This window comes from Trichosurus vulpecula, chromosome 5 (genome assembly GCF_011100635.1).
Source record: "Trichosurus vulpecula isolate mTriVul1 chromosome 5, mTriVul1.pri, whole genome shotgun sequence".
Taxonomy (NCBI): domain Eukaryota; kingdom Metazoa; phylum Chordata; class Mammalia; order Diprotodontia; family Phalangeridae; genus Trichosurus; species Trichosurus vulpecula.
Window position 1 is genome coordinate 203127560 of NC_050577.1, and position 23506 is coordinate 203151065.

The 23506-nt window shown below is 40.2% G+C and overlaps 1 pseudogene; it reads left to right on the forward strand.

The window, feature by feature from the left end:
- The first annotated feature begins 1115 nt into the window (after positions 1–1115).
- LOC118851172 lies at positions 1116–22715 on the forward strand (annotated as a pseudogene).
- Positions 22716–23506: the final 791 nt, after the last annotated feature.

Genomic DNA, 23506 nt, shown 5'->3' on the forward strand with positions numbered 1-23506 from the left:
GTCACAAAATGTCAGACACAACTGAAACCACTCAACAACAACAGCAACAGAGAGACTGAGGACACTGGAAACTTTCTTCATAGAAATGATCATTGAACCTTCAAAGTTAGTGAGATCACCAAATGAGATAGCATAGAGAGAGATTCTTAACCACTTTGGGATCGAGGGGGTGGGGAATCTTCTTTGGAAGTCTGGTTTAAATGTGTTAAACAAACATATAGGATAACAAGGGAAACCAATTATATTTAAATATGATTATCAAAATATTAAAAGGTGCAAGTTCACAGACTCCCTGAAATCTATCCCCCAAGGAGATCATGGACCCCAGTCTAAGCACCCTTGGTATAGAGAGAAAAGAGAGGGGGGATTAGGACAGAGCCTTGTAGGCAGTCCCAGCTAATATGCATGACACGGATGAAAAACCAGTAAAGGAGACGGAGGAGCAGACAGACAGACAGGAGGAGAACCAAGAAAGAATATGTTCATGAAAATCTAGAGAGGAGAAAATATTCAGGAAGAAAAGGTGAACAACAGTACCAAATGCTGCAAAGAGGTCAAGAAGGTTGAGGAGTGAGAAAAGGATCCGGCTTTTGAAAATTAAGAGACCTTTGGTAACTGCAGGAGGCAATTTCCATTAGATATTGAGGCCAGAAGCCAGATTGAGGAGAGTTTAGAAGAGGATGAGCAGAGAGAAAGTAGAGTCATTGAGTACAGATGACTTTCTCAAGGAATCTAACCACAGCAGAGAGGAGAGATATGATAACTAAGGGGGAATGACAGAATCAACTGAGGATTTTTTTTAAGGAATGGAGACATGAATATGTTTATAAGCAGCAGGGAAGAACAGAGACAGCAGAAAGGGAGAGACTGAAGATTATGAGAGACAGTGGGGAGGATAGTGAGGGCAATTTGTCAGAGAAGTCAGGATGGGATGGGACCAAGGGAGTATGCAGAGGTGTGGGTCTTGGCAAGGAAAGGAGCTACTTCATCTAAAATGAAGGAGGAAATAATAAAGAAAGATGTCTTTAATGACTTCAGATGAGGAGAAAAGGGAGTTGTCAGGGAATGGTCTCATTTTTTCCGGGATGTATGAGGCAAGATCCTAAGCTGAGAGCATGGAGGAAGGGGGTGCCATGGGAGACATGAAGAGATATGAGAAGGTCTGGAACAGCTGCTGTGGAGAGCAGGATAGCAAATCAATTAGGAAAGAATAGAATGTTTGCCTCGCTGCAATGAGGGACCAACTGAGATAACATAAATTCATTGGTCCCAGTCAGCACAATTTTGTGGCAGATGGTGGGAGTAATCCAGAGTTAAGGTAATTCGGGCAAAATCATGTATCCTTGAAGTATTTAATAATAAAAGCCAGATACCATGTCAATGAGTTCTCATATCTTGTAAGTGCTTTCTCCTTCAAGTGTTTCCAGATACATTATTGAAAAGAAATGCCATTCTTCTCACTCATTTTAGTGTCTTTTGCCCTATCCAAGCCAAATAGTGACTGAAATTTTAAGTTGTCTCACCAAATGTTACGGTACTGTCCCTCAGTTCCCCCCTTCCCCCCATACACATACATACATACACTCCAAGCTGGGGGTGTCTGTACCATACTTGCAGAAGGATGGAAATTTTCAGATTACGTTTTAACAACCCTCCAGGAAAGGTTCTGGAAAAAGTCAGTGTCTTGTTATTTCTGGACAAGATAGAAAGGAAGTAGGGTGGTGGGGTGATTGAAATAGGAATGTGATTAAAAGAATAGGAGTGTGAATGTTCCCCAGGCCTGGATACTTCTCCTTGGAGTCAGTAAAGGATTCAGGGTCACAGACTCAGATCAGATTTCCATGATAAAGAAACCAACTCCTAAGCAAGAAAATGTTAGGAATCAGTTAGCATCCTGGACTGTCCCAGAAGGCACTTTTTGTCCTTGCAAAGGCTGGGAGTTTCGAAGTTTCTCACAGTTCATCTCATTCCCTGCAAATATAACAATGTTGGTGGTTTCTGAGACATTCCTTTGAAGGACTCACTAGTAGCCTCCCTCACCTGCCCTAGTGGCATCTGGAAGGGAGCACACTTTGAGGTGACGCTAAAATAGGGGAGCTTGAGAAAGACTCTGAGTGGGACCCTCTGTTTGAAGAGGCAAATTTGCTGGTCACCCAATAGACAGTGGAGAAGACCAAGTTGAGGCAAACAAGATGTAATGCTTCACTAACAAATTAAGAATATGAAACCAGGTAAAGGATATCATCAAAGAGAGGTCTGACCAGAAAAGGAGGCAGATCAGTCACATAACAAGAGCATAACATAACATAAGCAAAACAGATGGCCAGCTTTCAAGCTGCACCTGTACTCATGTTAAGAGACTGTCCCAAATGCAGATTATTTTAGGTTAGCCTTGGGGACTAATTCCAAAATTTAAAGAGGTCATTAGGCTCTCCTGCCTGTTCCCCAACATTTAGTAGCAAATGTTTTCTACATGAAGAGTTATGTGATAAACACTGCCCATGGCCCTTCCCCACTGTATCTCTAAAAAGTGAGAACAAAAATCAATGTATAAGTCATATATATGGGTGTTATTAAAGAATATGTTATTGCAAGAGATTTAATAAGGCTCATAGGCTTATAGATTTAGAGCTGGAAGTGTAAAGGGTGTCAAGTACATTCCCCTTACTTTACAGATGAGGAAACTAAGACTTAAAGTGACTTGGCTAGGGTCATATAACTAGTAAGTATCTGAGGCAGGATTCAAACTCAGGTGGCCAGATCTTGGATAAATAGTCCAAAATTGCTAAGATCTTCCTGGCAGGTGCTTTCAGATTGAAGGGCACACTCTTCTGGGTGTGTAGAATTTCTGATCCACTGCCAGCCACTCTTCTCTACAATACAAGGACCAGTATCTATTTATGTGGGAGTCCCAGGATGAATCTTTGGCATCAGTGTAAATTGAGGCTGGTTTTCTCTTGTTTACAAAGACAGAACGCTCCACTTCTGGTGTCAGTTCTTATTTGTAAGGCCATTACTCTTTGGGGGGCTCTTGAAGATGTAAGAACTTTATTTGGCTGGGGAATGTGTGACTGAGCTCACGGACAGTCTTTCATGCGTTACTCAGCCAGGGCACATTAGGGTTATAACCTAGCACCTTCCTACCTTTCCAAACTTCTCTCAATTTACTCCCTTCCACATGCTATGGGTCTCCTTTTTATCCCTCTAAGACCTCCCATCTTCCAAGTCCTTGAATTCTCATAGGCTGTCCCCCATGCTTGGAATGCTCACTCACCCTCCTCCCTTTCACCTCCTGGCTTTCCTGGCTTTCTTCAAGTCTCAGCTAAAATATTACTTTCTGCAAGAAACCTTTCTTGATTCCCTATAATGCTGATGCCTTCCCCGTGAGATTACCTTCTACCTACCTTGTATATATTGTATATATACAGTTGTTTGCATATTGAATATTAGATACGAGCTCCTTAAAGGCAAGAATTGTTTTTGCCTTTGTTTATATTCCCAGCACTTAATATAGAGCTGGCACACAGTGAGCTCGTTGTGTCTTTTCTGTATTCAGGATTGGGCTTTGAGGCAACTTGGCTTTGGCACTTATTCAAGACCATCAGAAGTCTTAGGCTCCAGTTGTCTGGGGGAAAATTAACATAAAGATGATATATAGTTGATGACATTGAGAGGTGACAGTTATCTCAGCATGGGCAGTCTGTTCAGCTTATACACTAATCCTGAGAATAACCTTGACAGAGACTAATGTTATCTTGGAGGGTGGGAGGGAATGTCAAAATCTTTTGCAGAAATTACAGCAGAAAAAACTTACAGCATTTTTGACAAGGAAATTTATGAGATTACATGTGGCTATGCTTCAAAGAAAACGCTGAACTTTTAACATGAATGTAAAGAATTGCAATAAACCATACTTAATACAAAAGGTTTTTCTGCTTAGGAAAGGAGTCTCCACAAATGGAGTTTTATTAGATAATAAGAAATAGTAATATTAACATTAGCAATAATAACAACATTACTGATTTGATGTGTCTCTTAGCCTTTCTTCCACAAGTAATTCCTTGAACCATAAAGAGATTTTTGCTGTTGTTGAGTCATTGCAGTCATGTCTGACTCTCCATGGCCCTATTTGGGGTTTTCTTGGCAAAGATATTGGAGTAGTTTACCATTTCCTACTCCAGCTCATTTTACAGATGAGGAAAGTAAGGCAAATAGGGCTAAGTGACTTGCCACATTTGAACTCAGGTCCTACTGACTGCAGGGCTGGGACTATCCATTATACTACCTAGTTACCAATACAGAGGACCTTCCGGTTAACATGGCAGTGTGAAACACACAAAAGGGAGTGGTAAACACTTTGGACCAGAAAATTATTAGGATGGTAAGTGGGGTAAGTAGATTGACACATTCCATTCAGGAAGAATAGGAGAGTTCTTTTAATTTAGGGTTCTAAAACTGGGGATGCAGCCAGGGAGGAAGGAAAAGTATAGGCTCTGGGACAAGGCCACTAAAAGCTATGAAGGAAATAACTATGGAGCAAGGAGTGAATGAAGCATGACTGAAGCTTTTCCTGAAATAGTGGTCTCGGAGAGGCAGTCACCAGTCAGTAGAATGGATCCCAAGGGAGGAAACAGTAAATAAATTAATCAAAGAAAATGAGATGGAAAAGCATAATTGAATTTTCTTGGCCAAGCATGCTGATCAGCATATACTGTGTATGCCCCAGTCCCCAGTTACATAAAAATACTCAAGTGGCATATAGACAGAGAGTTGGACTTGGAGTCAGGAAGTTTTTGGAGTAAGTCCTTGTCTAATACTGGCTGTGTGACCCAAACAAGTCACTTAATCAACATTAAGATGCAGAGAAGATACTGATCAGCATAAATAGAAAGATTTCCTTACCAGATATTTCTATGCTGATGATATCACAGGCCTGTTTTTTTTTAAATTATTAGCCTGAATTACTGGTCATGGAAATAAGGGGCTATGAGGTTTAGGTAGGAACATGAAATCAGATATGGATTAGTTAGGTTCTTATGGGCTAGCCTAGAAATCACACTAAAAGTTATAACAGCATTGCTAGGGGAAGCAATGTTTTAAGCTTCTACCAATTAGATGCAACCCATTCTTAAGTTGGAGCCTGGACTAATAGCTTTTTGGTTGGTCTCCCTGCTTCAATTCTCTCCAGTCCATACTCTACTCAGTTGTCAAACTGATCTCCCTAAAGCACAAGTCTGACCATGTCACTTCCCTATTTAATAAACTCCCTATCACCCTACATATACATATGTGTATATATGTATATATATATATGTGTGTGTGTATATATATATACACATATATATGTTCCTCTAACACTAATGCATTGTTGATGGAGTTGTGAACTGATCTAACCATTCTGGAGAGCAATTTGGAACTACGCTCAAAGGGCTATAAAACTGTGCATATGCTTTAACTCAGCAATACCACTTCTAGGACTGTATCCCAAAGAGATCATAAAAATGGGAAAAGGACCCACATGTACAGAAATATTTACAGCAGCTCTTTTTGTGGTGACAAAGAATTAGAAATTGAGGGGGTGCCCACCAACTGAGAAATGGCTGAACACATTGTGTTATATGAATGTAATGGAATACTATTGTGCTGTAAGAAATGATGAGTACACAGACTTCAGAAAAATCTGGAAAGACTTACATGAACTGATGCTGAGTGAAGTGAGCAGAAGCAGGAGAACATGGTACAGAAATAATAGCCACATTGTGCACGCATTAACTTTGATAGACTTAGCTCTTCTCAGCAATGCAAGGATCTAAGACAACTCCAAAAGACTCATGATGGAAAATGCTATCCACATCCAGAGAAAGAACTTTGGAGTCTGAATGCAGATGGAAGCATACCATATGCTCTCTTTATTTGTTGTTTGTTGTTTCTTCTTTCTCATGGTGCATCCCATTGATTCTAAATCTTCTTTACAACATGAATAATGTGAAAATATGTTTAATATGAATGTACATGTAGAGCCTATATCAGATTGCACGCTATCTAGTAGAGGGGGGTGGGAAAGAATGGGAGAAAATTTAAAACTCAAAATCTGATGGAAGTGAATGTTGAAAACTAAAAATAAATCAATTTTAAAAAGTAAAATATATATGTATATATGTATATGTGTATGTGTATATATACATATATGTATATGTGTATATACATATATGTATATGTGTGTACATATGTATGTATGTATGTATGCATGTATTCCTCTGTTTGGCATTCAAAGCCCTTTACAAAAGCCTTTCCCCAATTGATGGGCACCCACTTTGTGTCTAGCTTTTTGTTACAATTTTTTTTAAAAAAAGGGACTGTTGTAAATATTGTTGTATACAACATCTCTTTTGAGTGTATGCCTAGTAATAATATAATGGGACAAAAGGTATGCACAATTTAGTGACTTTAGGGTATTATTCCAAACAGCTTTACAGAATAATTAGATTAGTTCGTAGCTCTCCCAGCTGTGCATAAGCATGTTTATCTTTCCATTACCCTTGACAATTGTCATTTTTTGGGTCACCTTTGCCAGTAAAGAGAGTATAAGGTGAAACCTCAGGGTCATTTAAATTTGCATGTCTTTTATTATTAATTATTTGGAACATTTTTATATGGCTGCTGATAATTTGCACTTCTTTTGAAAACTGCCTGTTTATATTCCTATTGAGGAGTGGTTCTTGTTCTTATTCATTTGTGTCATTTCCCTGTCTTGGATATTGGCCTTTTGTCAGAGAAGGTCATTGCAAATATTTTTTCCTAATTAAAAGCTTCCCTTCTAATTCTAACTGCATTGATTTTTTTATGGAAAGACTTTTCAATTTTATGTAATCATCATTGTCCATTTTACATTTCACTATTCTCTCCAAAGACAGCTAGGTGGCACACTAGATAGAATGTTGGACCGGGACCCAGGAAGACTCTTCCCGAGTTCAAAATTTGGTCTCAGGCACTTACTAGATGTGTGACCCTGGGCAAGTCGCTTCACTCTATTTGCCTCGATTTTCTCATCTGTAAAATGAGCTGGAGAAAGATATGGAAAACCGCTCCAGCATCTTTGCCAACAAAACCTCAAATGGGGTCAAAAAGAGTTGGGCACTACTGAAATGACTGAACATTATCTCCATCCCTTATGTGATAAACAACTCTCCCCACCATCTGTAGTTGTAATAGAAAGCTTCTTTTCTTTTCTAATAAACAAATTGGAATACTGAACAAGTAAATGAGTGTTTATATCTAAGTAATGTATCTGTTTGTAGCCTATTGAAATCGTATGTTGTGAATTGTTGGTCTAACACTAATTTCTCTCAGGCTACTTTCCAATGTTCCCAGCACTTTTTGTTAAATGGTAAGTTTTGTCCCAGTAGTCATTGTCCTTGGGTTTATCAAATACTAAGGTACTATGTTTTATTGGGTCTTGTGTATCCAATATGATCTACTAATCTACCTTTTTATATTAATATAACAGAATATTATGCCATAAGAAATGAACAAATTGGCAGTTTGGGAGGAAACTTGGAAGGCCTCTAATGAAATGATGTAGAGTGAAGTGAACAGAACTAGGAGAACAATGTATACAGTGACAACAACATTACAGAAATATACAAGCCTGATCAATGCAATGATGAACCACAGCGTCTAAAAGGCTGAAGATGAAGTGGCCACCCACCTTCCACTAGAAAGGCAGAATGGACATAATGAACGTTAAAGACAAAGACAGACAGGCAGACATTTCAGGCATGGCCAGCATTGAGATTTATTTTGCTGGACCATGCATGTTTATGACAGGGGTTTTATTATTTGTTTTGTTTGTTTTTTGATCAATGTGAGGGAGGAGTTAGATCATAAATGCTTGCAAAAATAAACAATTTGTTTAAATTGGCATTCTGTGAATTTAAAGAAATGAAATGTACTTCCTCTCTGCAGACTACATGTGGTATATGGCATAGATTGCAAACATAGCCAGTGTATTAGAGTTAATTGGGGTTTTTTGTTTGTTGCTGTTTTGTTATCATTTTCTGCTTAACTATGTTTGTAACACGGAAGGGTTTTATTGGAAGGGGAATCACTAGAAAGTTACAATGACATCAAAAAAGCATTGATAAAACTTTTTTATTTTATTTATTTAATTTTTTGTGGAGGAAGTGAAGTCTTCTAAACTGGGTGACTGGAAACATGGTGGTGCTTTTAACCAAATAGGAAAGTTAGGGAGCGGGATAAGTAAAATTTTGGCTACTTTGAGTTTGAGATGCCAGTAGCATCTTAAACAGACAGCTGAACTTAAGAGGAGAGACAAGAACTGGTTAGAATGATTGATAATTAGACCCAGCTAGCTAATGACCTGAGACTGAAACCCAGGTCTTTTGACTTCTACTCTAATGTTTTTTCAACTATACGTGTGGGAGAGGAGATTGATTCCCCAAACAAATTAGAAGACAATGCAAGACTAACTGAAATAAAATGTTAAGTTAAATATAATCAAGTGCCAATCCCTTCTTCTTCCCAATTCTTCCGTTCTTGCTCTCACACCCTTCATAAGAAAAGGGAATAAAAAATAGATATATGAAGATAGTCTTCAGTAACAAAACAAAGCCTTCACTGTAGTCCCAAAGTGGAGGTTTTTCTGACAATTTACCCTGTCACTGTTGCCTGGGTGAACTTCTGCTACCTTCATCCAGGAGATCAGGGGCTTCTGGATCCTTCCACTTCATATTTCCTAAAATACTCCCTCCCCACCAGGTACTCTCCAGCACATTCTCGATTAAACTAGTGCAGACTCAGGAATCTCAGGGTACAAAGAGACTAAATAACTCACAAGTCCACAGACTCCCTTTCCTTCATCCAGTTCAGCAGGAGTTCCCACATAGTTTAAGGTTTTTACAATCCTTCCTGGTATCCCTTCCTCCTTCACACCTCCTTTCAATCTCTAGTCCAGCCCCAATAATAACTTTTTCTCATTTCTCTTGATGACTAGGAATACAAGGTCCCTTATGTCTGGGTGTCAAGTCCACGCCTTGTATCCAAAATGAAACAGCCCCTGGAAGCTCAGCTTGGCAGCTTCCCTAATTTCCACAGTCATTCTAACAAAACTCTCCTTTTTTCTTGATACACGACTGAGTCCCTATTTCACATCCCTCTTCTGAAAGGGAAGGTTGAAAGAGCACTAGCCATTAGGATACCTGAGAACCTATGGAATGAATGACATTGGGAAAGTCATTATTCCTCTCTTGGCCTCAGTCTTCTCATCTGTAGCAGCTCTGTAATTAATTTTTTAAAAAATCTTTGTTCTGCTTCCCATGACATCCCAAATCTCTCTCATATTTTGCTATGAAATCCCCTTGGATCTCAATGACCTCAGCTTCTATAAAGTGTCCAGTGCTTTCATAATTCTATTTTTGTACTTCTCATCTGCTCTCATAGGTTCCCATATTCCAGTCTCTAACCTTGTATCTTTTCTCAGCCCAAGCATTATCATAAAATGTTACCAAAACTATAAATTATATGTTCATTACTTTGTTTCCAGATGGAGCAGGATGTTCAAAGTCACATGTAATTTAGGAGGGAGGGGTATTGTATCAGCTTGCTGTACTCTCAAAGCTTCCTCTTTCTCATCTCTGACACACCTAGGACTTTCTGCCACTGGTTTAGGTTTAAGGGATACAGTTACTGTTTTTCTTGGGGAACCTGGGAGCAGGGAGAGGTGAAGACCCAAGGGTGGGAATGTTGTGATGCTCTGCATCTGCTCTTGTCAAGTGGTGGGGGGATCTCACCTTTGCAGATGCCAAGTCTCTGACCTTTGGAGCCAAGATCTGCTCTTCCCTAATCATGGAATGAATCTTGGTAATAGCTGCTGAGATAGCACATACGACATTAGTTAAGTTCTCCTTTTACAGATGTGGTAACTCAGGCCCAGAGAAGCATTTTGCCCAAGGTGAAAGAGTTGAAACTAGAATGGAGATCTAGCTACCTTCACTTGACTTAGTCCTTCAAACTAGTAACCTTTATCTCTCTTCCTTTCACAGTCACACTCCTATAAATCCTACCTACCCTCATTGCTCCTACTTTCTCACCTACCCACACACTTCTCAATCCTTTGAAAACTGACTTTTGACACCACCACTCTAATGAAACTGTCCTCTCCAAGGTCACCAGTGATCTCCTTATTGGTAAATTCAAAGACCTCTTCTCAACCCTCATCCTTCTTGGTTTCTGAAGCATTTGACTTCCTCCTACTGGAGACTTTCTCTTTCCCTGAGTTCTTGTAACAATGTTCTGTTGTCTGTTGTGGTTCTTTTCCTCCCTGACCATTCCTTCGTAGTTTCCTTTGCGTGGTGATTTATATCATGCCCCCTATGCATGGATGGACCACGGGGCTGTCCTGGAACCTTTCCTCTCTCCCCTTACATTTATGTGGGTTCAACTATCATCTCTATGCAGATGACTCTAGTATCCACATATCTAAGTCTCATTTCCTGACCTCCAATCTCTCATCTGTTAGACATTGCCAGCTGGATGTCCTATAAGCCCCTCAGTATGTTCAAAGCAGAACTCATCTCCATATGCCCTTAAGTCCATCCTTCCTCTCAACTTCTCTATTGTATTGAAGTAACCACCATCCTTCCAGTCACCCAGGTTCCCACTTTCAGAGTCATCCTCTACTCTTCACTCTCCTTCTTCCCACATATCCCATCAGCTACCAAGCCTTGTCATTTGTACCTTAACAATATTTCTCCCAACTGTCGCCTTATTTCTCTTTACAAAGCCACCTCCCTAGCTAGTTCAGACTTCAGGGTCATCTGGACTATTGCAAGAATCTCCTAACTAGTCTTTCATCTTTCAGCCTCTTTCCTTCTCCAATTTATCTTCCACACAGCTACCAAAGTAATCACTAAAGCATAGGTCTGACCACGTCATTTTCCTGCTCAAGAAGCTCCGGTATCTGCCTATTGCAGCTAGGATCAAACGTCTATTCTTTGGTTTAGCATTTGAAGCCCATCACAATCACCCTCCAGACTACCCTTCTAGGCTGATCACATGTTCCTCCTCTATGTTCCAGTAAACCAATTGGCATACTTACTATTGTCCCATACACAGCATTCCATCTTCTGCTTTCATGCTTTGTATGGGGCATCTCCAGCTTGGAATGGGCTCTCTAACTCTTCATTTCCGTATCATGGAGCCCCTAAGTCACTTCAAGGCTCGCCTAAATGCCACATCCTTCAAGAGATCTTTCCTAATCCTTCCAGTTGCTGGTGTCCCCCAATCGCTTTGTATCTATACATATTTGGTATTTACTTATCCAATACAATATATTGGTAAATGAACATGCGATATTCTACCACCACCACCACCACCACCCCCCAACCACCCACAGCCCCAAGTAGAATCTGCTCCTTGAGAGTAGGGACTGTTTTGAATTTGTATTTGTATCTGTGGCTAGCACAGTGTCTTGCATAGAACAGGACTTAATAAATGCTTGTTGATTGATTAGCTGTCTAGATTGAGTTTCAGTTTCTCCATTTCCCTAATTAGAAACTCTGATATTCCCCTCTCCAAGTATAACCTCCTCTCATTCTACCTCTTCCTATGCTACTCTCCTCTCATACCTGTACTACTCTGTCCTCATCAAGACCTCTGTTCCCTCCACCCCTCAGTACTTTCTCAGGCTATTAACTCTGCTCCAATTTCACTTTCCACCCCCTCAAACCTAAAGACAATAATTATCCATTTCAACTCCCCACCGTCCTCTGCTCTTTGAGCCCTTCTGTTGCCATTTTCCTGTTTGAGCCCTTCTGTTGCCATTTTTCTCTCACCAAACCTTAGTCACTATCTGCCTCTACTGTCTTACTCTCAATCTACTGAATAAAGCTGGAGGTAATCATGCTGCCTGAAAAAAAAAAACTACCTCAGTGGGGCATCATAGCAGCAATGCAGCTCTTTTACTCCTTCCTAATTGATTCCCTATCTCACTCCCTGCAGAAGCTATTCCAAACCTTCTCTTCCCACATCAGGCCCTTCACATGTGCTCCTCCTCCCTCACTCTCAGCTGAGAACCTTGCCTCTTTCTTTCCTGAAAAAAAAAAATTGAAGCCAGGGGACAGGAGTTTCCTGTCTTCCTTATCCCCAATTCCAAATTTTCCTATCTCTATCACAGGTACCACCATCCTTCTATTCTCCTTGGTTCATAATCTTAGCATTATCCTAGATCAAGCCCTTCCATATTCAATCAGTTGTCAATCTTGCCATTTCTATCTTCACACCATCTAGCCCATTGTCCATACATGTTTAACATCTTAGTTCAGGCCCTCACCACCTTTTACCTGGATTATTACAACAGCCTCCTAATTGGTCTCCCTGTCTCAGATCTCTCATCACTCCAGTCTATCCTCCGTACTGTTTCCAAAATAATTTTTCTTAAATACAGATCCGACTCCTCTATTCAATCAACTCCATTGGCTTTCTGTTGCCTCTAGAATTAAATAAACTCTTCTGTTTAGCTTTTAAAATCCTGCACAACCTGGCCCCAACCTATCTGCCTCCATTGTCCATTACTCCCCTTCCTGTGCTCTGTGATCCAGCCAAACTGAGCTCCTTTCCATTCCTCACACACAACACTCCCATCTTGGTCTTGGTGCCTTTACAGGGAGCATCTCACTTACCTGGAATGTACTCCTCACTTATCTCCCCATCAGAGTCCCTTATTTCCTTTAAGCTGCAGCTCAGGCATCATCTTCTGCATGAAGCCTACCAAACTAACGTGTAACAATATGTATTTTCATACATGCTCGTCTCTCCCATTACAGTTTTAGTTTCTTGCAAATAGGGGCTGTTTAATTCTTTGTGCTTGTATCCATAGACACAGTGCCTAGCACATAGTAGGTACTTAAAATACTTGTTGATTAATTGATCTCCTGAGAACGCCATCTTCCTGCTCCACTAACCCTTGACTTTTTTCTCTTTCTCCTGCTCTGCCCTACCCCCAATGCATTTCTCTCCCCAGTGTTCCAGTTTCTAAATCTCCTTTATTTAAAAAAAATCCATCTCTTTGAGACCTAGACAGAACTTTCCTGAAACTGGAAGTCTTCAAAGGAGCCTTTCCTAAAATGGAGCAGACAAGTAGGTCACATCTGGATGATGGAGAGGGAAAAATGACTTTACAGATTTGGGCGGGGGTGGGGGTCGGAGGGGAGAGGGTAGTAGTACTAGGGAAAGGCACATTCATTAGGGAAAGAAAAACAAAGTAGTGGCTATCTTACAGACAGACAAGCCCCTGCCTGCCTGTTGCTGCAGAAAGTACTTGAAAGCACAGACACTACCCATGCAGTCCTGAGAAAAGCCACTGACTTTTCTTGTGATTCAAGGGACACTTGCCAGGATTAAAGCATGAAGAAAACTCAGCTCCCACCTCTGATCCTTCCTCTTTCCTGATACGGTGGAGGCAGGAAAGCTGATACCTTTTCATCCTCTTTCCCAGGAGAGAGAAAGACAGATCTCAAGGTCTCCTTGGCTTGAACCCCAATCACATACTGGCTTCCTACTAACTCAAAGACAAGCTTCCACAGAGGACTCCTGTGCTTTTATCCTGACTGCATCTTTCAGTCCTGCAGTCAAAGGATTCTAGACTCCAGAGGAATAATCTAGAATCCTCCACCTGGATGAGACACAGAGAAGTATTAAATGGGTTTAAGTGGAAGAGGCAGTGTGGTGCAGTGAAAGGAGTCCTGGATTTGAAGTCAGAGGAATGGAATTTGAATTCTGGTTGTTCTACTGACATGGGCAAGTCACTTCATGTAACTGGGCCTCAGTTTCTTCAGTTGTAAAAAGAAAGGATTGGACATTGATCTCCAATGTCTCTTTCAGCTCTAAAGCTATAATGCCTGGACTGGAACAGAACAGAGGATTACCAAATAAGGCTTTTGAGTCTTAGGATTCAAAGCTGGGAGGAATCTTGTAGATCCTCTAGAGCCCTTCCTCTTTCTGCTACTCCCTCCGCTCCTTCTCCCCACCATGTACAGAAAGGTTAAATGCCTTGTCTAAAGCCAGAATTGAGATTTAAACCTAAGTCTTCTTGCTCTAAGCCTAGTATTTTCCCCAATACAGCACATTGCCTCCTTCTAGCCCAGCCAGTGCTAAAGCAAGAGACTACTTTTTCAGTATTACAGTTTTTCCCTATACTTCTTAAAGGAAGCTTATGGGTAAGTATCAGTTCTGGGAGGTAGGTTTGACATTAAAGGTCCAGAGCTCCCAGCCCCTCCCTGCCTCCGTAATCCCCACCTCCCTTTCTCTCTGTGGACTCATTTCAAGTAGTGGGTGTGGGTGGGTCACTCTTTTAGGAAATGGGCTGTGGGAGGGAAAAGGTCCTTACTGAAAATAGCCCGTCCAATTGTAAACATAGAAATCTGAACAGAAAATGTGTATCTGGGCCTCCAGATTGGTCCCTAGGCTCCAGCTCCAGGGCACAGGGCAAACACACACACACACACACACACACACACACACACACACACACACACACACACACACCCCAAAGCTTGCCAAACAGCACACATACTCTGTAGTAAACAAAACCCAATTCTCTGGAAAGGGAATATGGAAACAGGGAGTTCACTTCTGGGGAGGACACAGAGGTTTTCCATTCTCTTGGCATGGAGACTGGAGAATTTCCAGCTCTAAACTCCACTGCATATTGTTTCAGGGCTATGATGACTGAAAGAAATAAAGAGCATTTATTAAGTACCTACTGTGTGTAAAGTGCTGGGGATACAAATAGAAAAGGAAGACAGTTCCTGCTCTCAAGGGATTCATTCTAATGGGGGAGATGACCCACATACAAGGTTTTAGCTCCAAGTAAGATGGAAAAACCCAGTGTTCCTTCATGTACAGCAGCTAAACAGTTGATTCTGCATCATCTTTAATATCATTTCCTCCATCTGCCCTAAATTTCCTAATCCATAAAATGGAAATAACGATAGCACCTACCTCCCAGGGCTGTCCCGAGGATCAAATGAGATAATGATTGTTAAGTTTTTGGAAACTTTGAAAGCACTAAGTAACTGCTAGCTATTATTTTTATTATTATAAGTACTTCAAGGATCAGTGTTTTCATTGATGTAACTACTTCTATCAAGAAGCTGGAAAACCCTTCCACACCTTAGTGGACAGTTTTGTGAGTTGTGACCAAAATAAGTCACCACCTAATTGCTAGCTGTCTGACAATGACCTCTTATCTGTTTAGAGAAACATCCTGGAAAGAGCACAGCTCCAGAAAACCTGGGTTCAAATCCTGTCTAACTACTTACGTGCCCTTTGGTAAATTACTTAATCTCTCTTAAGCCCCAGTTTGCTTAACTGGGGAATTAATACTTGTACTCACAGATTGTTGGTAGAAAACTTTGTAACCCTTATAGCACAGTATAAGTGTGAATTATTAATATTAGCTAAGGGAGTGTTTAAAAGCCCAATACTTAATCATACAAGCTAGGGTCTGACAATGAGGTATTTAGGTATCAAAGATAAGACCATACCAAGTGATCTCTTCTTCAGGGGCAAACTAGTCTTTTAAATGAATCAGAAAGGGAACAACTTGATAGGGCGAAGAATGGCAGTCGATGTCTCAGGAAGACTTTAAAATTCTGTTCACTGGATCTCAGAGACACTCAAAGAAGAACCAAGAGCCTGATAAACCAAATAAAAATACAGAGGTGGAAAAAGGAAAACTGTAAGAAGCCACTTGGAACCCAGAGAGGCCAACCCAGGCAAAAGCAACTGCTACAAAGAAAGGAGCCAGGATTCTGGGATTGAGGCTGCCTGGGCCAAAGGGACGTACCATGTGCCCAGATAGAAGCTATGTTGCTAAACCCTTTTCCCCTTACCCTTGATGATAGACCTCAAGTCTGAATCCTCTTTTGTCTGCTTGAGGTCCTTCCTTTAAAAGGACCTGGGACTTTTTCCTTTTTGTCTAAAGGGGAAGTTTGTTTCCCTTTCTTTGTTTTAAATATTTACTTTGTCCTTATTAAAAAAAATGATAATCACTGGCTATAGTTAGTCAGGGCATAGTCATTGAAAATACAATCTGGAAGAAGCAACTAAGAGGGAAACATCTCCAGAGAAGAGATAGAAATAGATTGAACACTGAGGTATTTTTCTAGAAGTTCTGTCTTTGGCTAGGAGCTCAGACCTAGCAAAAAAGATCAAGAGAATTATGCATCTTTTGATCATTTCATACTACTTCCCACAGTGTAGAAAGGGTGCTTATATATTTTGGCAATAAGTAAGGGATAAATAGGGTGGTTGAACAACTTTGATCATCACGCCAGTGTGTATATGTCTTATGCTTTAATGCAAGCTCCAGCAGGACAGAAATATATCTTTCTATCTCTCTTAGTGTCTAGTACTATATTCATTAGTCATTTGATAAATATTTATTTAATTATATGTCCTGTGGAATGTACAACTCTGAATTCTGCCTCTTCCCTCCCTTCCACAAAAGCTGTAGCTGTGTGACAGGTGAGAAAGGGATCCATCATCACTTGGGTTCTTTCATCTGGAATATACCTCTTTCCCAGGCTGATTAAATGAGATGCCTTTCCCCAGATTGGGTGTAAATCTTTACAAATATGTGGCAAGAGGGGAATTGTGGGGAGAATGGCAGAATACGGCAGGAAAATACCTGGCTCTCCCAAATTCCTCCCCAACCCAAATTAATGTCTCAAAGTGAAGTTTTCGAGCATTAGGAATAATTAAAAGTCTAGGTAAAGCAGTGGTCTAGCCTAAAATAACTGGGGTAGATATTAGGAAAGTTCTGACCCACTGGTGTGGTGGGTTGGCCAGAGCTAAGTACAGTGTCAACAATGGGCAAGCCCTGGGGGTAGTAGCTGTATTGGTGGCAGCGAGGCCTTTGGGAACTTTCACCCCACAGATAGAAAAGATTGTAGAGCAGAATTGGGGCTCTCCACTGCCCCAGACGTGGAGCTCAGGTGCATTGGCCAAACTTGGTCCCAGGTCATGGTTGTAAGTGAGGAGGAGCTGGGTGAGTGTGATAGCAGAAGGGTGGGGCCCTGCTTGTTGTGGTCACTTACAGGAGAACAGAGTTCCTGGTTTCAGTTTCAGGGGCAGAGGGTCAAACAGAAGCCTGTGGCAGCAGGAGGCTGATGGCATGTTGAGAGACCAGAGGGAGTGAGAACATTTTGGGTTTTTTTTTTTTGTTTGTTTGCTTGGTTTTTTTTGTAGTGGCAGAGGTGCTGAGGGCTTTGGTCATGGCTCAGGGACAGACTCAATGTCGCTCATAGACCAAGGCATGAGCCCAGGGGAGCCATCACTACATCTGGCCTTAAAGTCAAAGACTCCCAGATAGAGCTCTGAAAACAACAGCATGAAAACCCTGAAGCCTGAAATACTATTCCCCAAACCCCTGGAGCAGAGCTTGACCCTAATATAAAGGTAACAGCCAAAAAACAGGCTGTTAAAAAAATGAGTAAAGAACAGAGAAAGAACTTGACCACAGGTAGTTACTATTGTGATAGTGAAGATCAGGATTTGAACTCAGAAGAAGACAATGAAGTCAAAACAGCTGCTTTTGGAGCTTCAAAGAATAAAAGAATCACAAGCCCAAAAAGAGTTCCTAGATGAGTTTTAAAAGGACTTTAAAAATCAAATAAGAGTGGTAGAATAAAAATTGGGAAAAGAAAGAAGAAAATCAAAAAATTATAAAAAGTCAATCAATTAGAAAATAACTCCTTAAAAATTAGAATTAGGGAAGGGTAAACTAGTGATTTAATAAGACATCAAGAAATAATGAAACAAAATCAAAAGAATAAAAAAAGAGACAATAACATCAAATATCTCATTGGAAAATCAATTGACCTAGAAAACAGATCAAGAAGAAACAATATAAAAATTGTTGGACTACCTGAAAGTCATGATAAAAAAAGAAGCTAGACACTAGCCTCTTCAAGAAATTATTAAGAAATTTTAAGAAATTTAAGGGATTTAAGAAATTTTTAAGGAAAATTTCCCTCAAGTTGTAAAACTAGAGGGTAAAATAGACATTGAAAAAAAAATCCACCAATCACTGATTGCACAAGACACCAAAATGAAAGCTCACAGGAACATTATATCTAAGTTTCAAAGCTCCCAGGTCAAGGAGAAGCTGTTATAAGCAACTAGAAAGAAATAATTCAAATATTGTGGAGCTATAGTCAGGAAAACACAAGATTTAGCAGCTTCTACATTAAAAGACTGAAGGTCATGGAATACGATATTCTGAAGAGCAAAGGAGCTGGGTGTGCAACTGAGGATAGCCTACCCAGCAAAACTGAGTATAGTCCTGCAAGGGAAAAAATGGATTTTTCATGAATTAAAAGACTTTCAAGCATTTTTGAGGAAAAGACCAGAGCCGAATGGAAAATTTGATTTACAAATACAAGAATCAGGAGAAATATAAGAAGGTAAACATGAAAGACTAATTATAAGGTATTCAACAAGGTTAAACTTTACTTCTTACATAGGAAAATGATATTTTTAACTCTTAAAAATATTGTTATTAGGGTGGTTATAAAGAATATACATAGATAGAGGACTTGAGGTTGAGTTGATTATGATGGGATGATCCTAAAATATAAAATTGGGTAGGGAGAAGTAAAATGGAGCAAATTATCTCATACAAAGAAGAGTGAATGGAAACTCTTAAAATGGAGAGAAATATGGCATTAGAGGGCAGACAGTTGGAACTTTATTCTCACCAGAACCAGGTTAAAGAGGGAATAACATATATGTATACTTGGATATAAAAATATAAACTACCCAGATTAACAGAAGAGGAAAAAGAATATCTAAATAAGCCTATTTTAGAAAAAGAAATTGAACAGGCCACAAGCGAACTTCCTAAGAAAAAAGCAGCAGTATCAGATGAATAAAAGTGAATTCTACCAGACGTTTAAAGATCAACTAATTCCAATATTAAATAAAGTATTTAGAATAATAGCAAAGAAGGAGCCCTACCAAACTCCTTTTATGAAATAAATATAGTGCTGATACATAAACCAGGAAGAGCAAAAACAGAGGAAAGAAAATTATAGACCAACTTCACTAATGAATATTGATGCAAAAATCCTAAATAAAACACTGGCTAGAAGACTACAGCGATATATCACAATGATTATACATTGTGACCAAGTGGAGTTTATATCTGGAATGCAGGGCTGGTTCAATATAAGGAAAACTATTAACATAATCGATTATATCAATAACAAAAGCAAAAAAATCATATATCAATAAATGCAGAAAAAGCTTTCCCAAGAAGATCAGGAATGAAACAAGAATGCTAGTTATCACCAATATTATTCAATATTATACTAGAAATGCTAGCAATAGTAATAAAAAAATTGAATAAGCAATGAGGAAATAAAACTATCTCTTTTTTGCAGCTGACATGCTATACTTGGAAAATCCTAGAGATTTTCTAGCTAGGGAGGAAATGCTAAAAATACTTGAAACAATAATTTTTAGCAAAGTAGCAGATTATAAAATAAACCTACACAAATCATCAACATTTCTGTATATCACCAACAAAGCCCTGCAGGAAGAAATAGTAAGAGATATTTCATTTAAAATAACCATAGACAATATAAAATACCCAGGAGTATGCCTGCCAAGAAAAACCTAGGAACCATATGAACATAATTATAAAAAATTGGGGCTTTGAGCTTGCAAAGAGTATTGTTAAAATTTCATTCCTTCATACTCCTGAAGAGTGACTGGTAGTCACTCTGAGGCATCATCTTGAACCCAGGCCCCTTGTACTTTGGATTCTCCAAATCAAAGATATTAGATGATCCACAGTGACTCAGCTCTGGAAGTACTTTCTATGGGAGGTCTTTCTTGTCCATCTTCATGCTCCCAGATGCTGGTGCCTTCCCATCCAAAGTTACCTTGTTAATACTTATAGAGAAAGTTCTTGCTTTATATAACTGCACCTTTCTGCAGAACTCTACATAAAAAAAAATTTTATGTAATATGAATTTGCCCACAGAGGTGGGGAGGGGAGGGAAGGAAACAGAAAGAGGGCTACAGAGCCTGCACATGGTTCAAGGACACATGGGGGCTGGGGACAGAGAAGTGAGAGGAAGAGTAGGAACACAAGGGGCTGGGACTAAAGAGAGCAAGAACGTGGTGCTAGATATGTGGCTGTGGTACCACTCTGCTGCTTTCACTTGGAAGGTTGTTTTTAAAAAGGTTTTGGGGAGGGGAGGATTTAGGAATGTGAATTTCAGAATTCTTTACTTAAAGTCAAATTTGCATAATGCAAGAACTATCTATGTATATACTAGCTAGGTGGCACAAAAAATAGCTAGCTGGTGTAGTGGATAGAGTGCAGGGATTGGAGTTAGGAAGACCTGAGTTCAAGTCCAGTCTCAAACACTTACTAGCTGTATGACCCTGGGCAAGTCACTTAACCTCTCTTGCCTCAGTTTCCTCATTTGTAAAATGGGGGTATTATAATTGTAAAGTGCTTAGCACAGTGCCTGGCACACAGTAAGTGCTATAGAAACGTTAGTTATTATTATTATGATAATGTTGTTGCTGTCCTCATCTCCTCCATTAGAATGTAAGCTCCTTGAGAGTAGGGGCCATTTCATTTTCATCTTTGTATCCTTGCACTAAGCACGGTGCATGGCCCATAGTAGGTACTTAATAAATGCGTGCTAATTTATTTTTTCATTTCCCACGGCTAATGTTAATATCACACTTAGCATAGACAGAGGGCCTGGCTGGTACTAGAGAGAAAGAGTGTTAGGTCTTTGAATCAATCATCCTTTAAATCAATCAATAAACATTTAATGTCCATCATATGCAAAGTACTGTGCCTAGGTGCTATATGTATGTATCTATGCAGACTGTCAACCAGTTTCTTCACACACCATTCATTATCCCCTAAAAATATTAAACCATACTTGCCCCAACTATAGAATAAGCACAATATACTCCAAGAGCTATGGTCCTTTCAGTTTCAATTTAAGTCATTTCAACAATTGCTTAGTCTTCCATCTCCATGAGGTTCCCAGGTAGTTGGGGGGCCACTGCTGCAAAGGAAATAGAAAGTGCAAAGACAAACCCACTGAAGAGAGAGGCAGCCTTACTGAAATAGACAACCGTGCCCCAACAGCTGCTCTGACCTTCTTGAGTGAGCGTCACTAAAACTGGGATTGTAAATTCTATCAGAGCCTGGGATTGGAGGCCTCCTTGACACCTGGCCCTCTTCGCTGCTGCTTGCTAAAGGGATACCTATTCTGCCCTCCATTAACATGTGAGAAAACAATGCTTTAATCATCTATCACCACCAAAGACTTATTTGATAAAAGAGACTTCAAGCCACTACTCCCTAATCCGTATCTGGCCACTGGCCTAGATGGCTCTGGAGAAGAAAGTGAGGCTGGTGACTTTGCACAGCACTGCCTCACTTAAATCCAATTCATTGGCAAGTCAAGACATCACCTTCTTGATGTCATGGTCCTCTTTGAGAACAAAGGACAAACAAGTTAGACAGAGCAGTACAAAGTCATCAGCCCCACCCTCTCCTCCACAATCACTGAAGTCTGATAGTCTTTTCTTTTTTTCTTGAGAGGCAATCAGGGTTAAGTGACTTGCCTAGGGTCACACAGCTAGTAAGTGTCTGAGGGCAGATTTGAACTTAGGTCCTCCTGACTCCAGGACCAGTGCTCTATCCACTGAGCCACCTAGCTGCCCTGATAGTCTTTTTCCATCCTTGATGGGGTATTTGTGTGAAAGCTCAGCTATTTGGCTGCCTATTCTGCCATCTTCACTCTCTACCACCTGTTGAATGATAGTGTTCAGAATAACAATGGCAAACCAAGAGGATGCTAATTTCTCCTGACTTGATGTGCTGAAGTACATGAAAGAAAAAGCAACCAGCTCTGGAGAGGGTGATAAAATATTATCTGGCCTTCCCTGAGCTGTGTTCCCAAGTGAAGGTTTAGTGATATATGCGTCATTATCATCTCCTGGGCCTCCATTTGTAATTTACATCACCACCACCATCCCTGGAGGCAGCTGTTTTGGTAACTTCCGGTGCCACCTAAGCAGAGGAGAGGAGAGATGGAATGCAAGCCAAAGTAGCCGGATCAATTCCCTCTTCAATGAACAGCCCTCTTGAAGAATCACTAAGGAGTTCATTATAGCAAGCATTCAGGAAGCCACCTCCTACCCCAGCAGCACTATAAAAAGATGCTGATGACCCAGGTACCAGCATAGGGGCCTATCACTGTAAGCTGGAGTCAAACATGAGGAAAACTATTGGAATTTCAGAACCTGATGATTGTTTTCCAGATACTGCACTTGAATGGAAGCCTGAAAACCCTTCAGGAAACCAAGTGTTCCTGATAAGAGGTGATTTTGCCCAGGATTCCTTAGATGAAAAGAGGAGGAGTTCCATGTCCCTGGACTGAATCATGAAGGAACAAGATTCACCAGGAGTTCTCTCTCAAGAGGTGGTCCTGAGGGAGCTGGAGGAAGCCAGAAGAGCTGAACAACAGCATTGGTTTTACAAAGAAAAGAAAGAAATCCTGAGTTTAGCCCTAGCTCAGCTCTAAAGTGGCCAAAATGCCTCTTCTCTAAGGGATGATCAGATGAGTCTGGCTGCTTTATGTAGCTACCACTAGCTGATGTGAGAATTCCAATGGACCCATCAAGAGCTGATCTAGAAAATGCTGATCCTTTGGTATTTTGATGGACCACATAAATTGGTCACTTGTGGTTTTAGAGGAATGTAGCTGCTAATTGAAGTTTTATTCCATTTGCACCCTACCCCAGCCTGACCACAGCCCCATCATATATTATGGAAACTTAGGGGATGAAAAGGACCTCAGGGATCATCTAATCCAACCTCCCAACTAATGCAGGAATCTCTTCTCTCCCACTAGGCCTAAGTTGGGAAGAAGGGGGAGGAAAAGAATAAATGCTTTACAAATATTTTCTCATTTGTTCCTCACAATAAACCTGGGAGGTGCGATTAGTAAACTGGAACTGAGAGAAATTCAGTGATTCCCCAAGATCACAGAATTGCTAAGTGCCAGAGGAAAGATTCAAACCCTAGTCTGTGTGACTTCAATTCCCATGGTCTCTCTACTATGCCACCTAGTTGTCTCATGGATGGCAAGGGAGAAGATTATTCAAAAGATGTTTCTCATGAGTCATTGAAATCCTACAGAATGGGTACTCAAGATCTACTAAGTCTTACATAGACTTTGATGATCTAGGTTTGTATAACCTGAGAAGAAACAGATCTCAACTCTAGAGAATTCTATTAATAAACTTCACAAAGATTTGGTGACAAAAGCTTGACCTTTAGGCAAGTTTCTATGGAATGTAAGTGATGGGTAAAATTTACAAGAAGAAGGAACCTCAAAAGGGCATATTAAATATAACTTAGTCTTAGCAAAACAGAATTAAA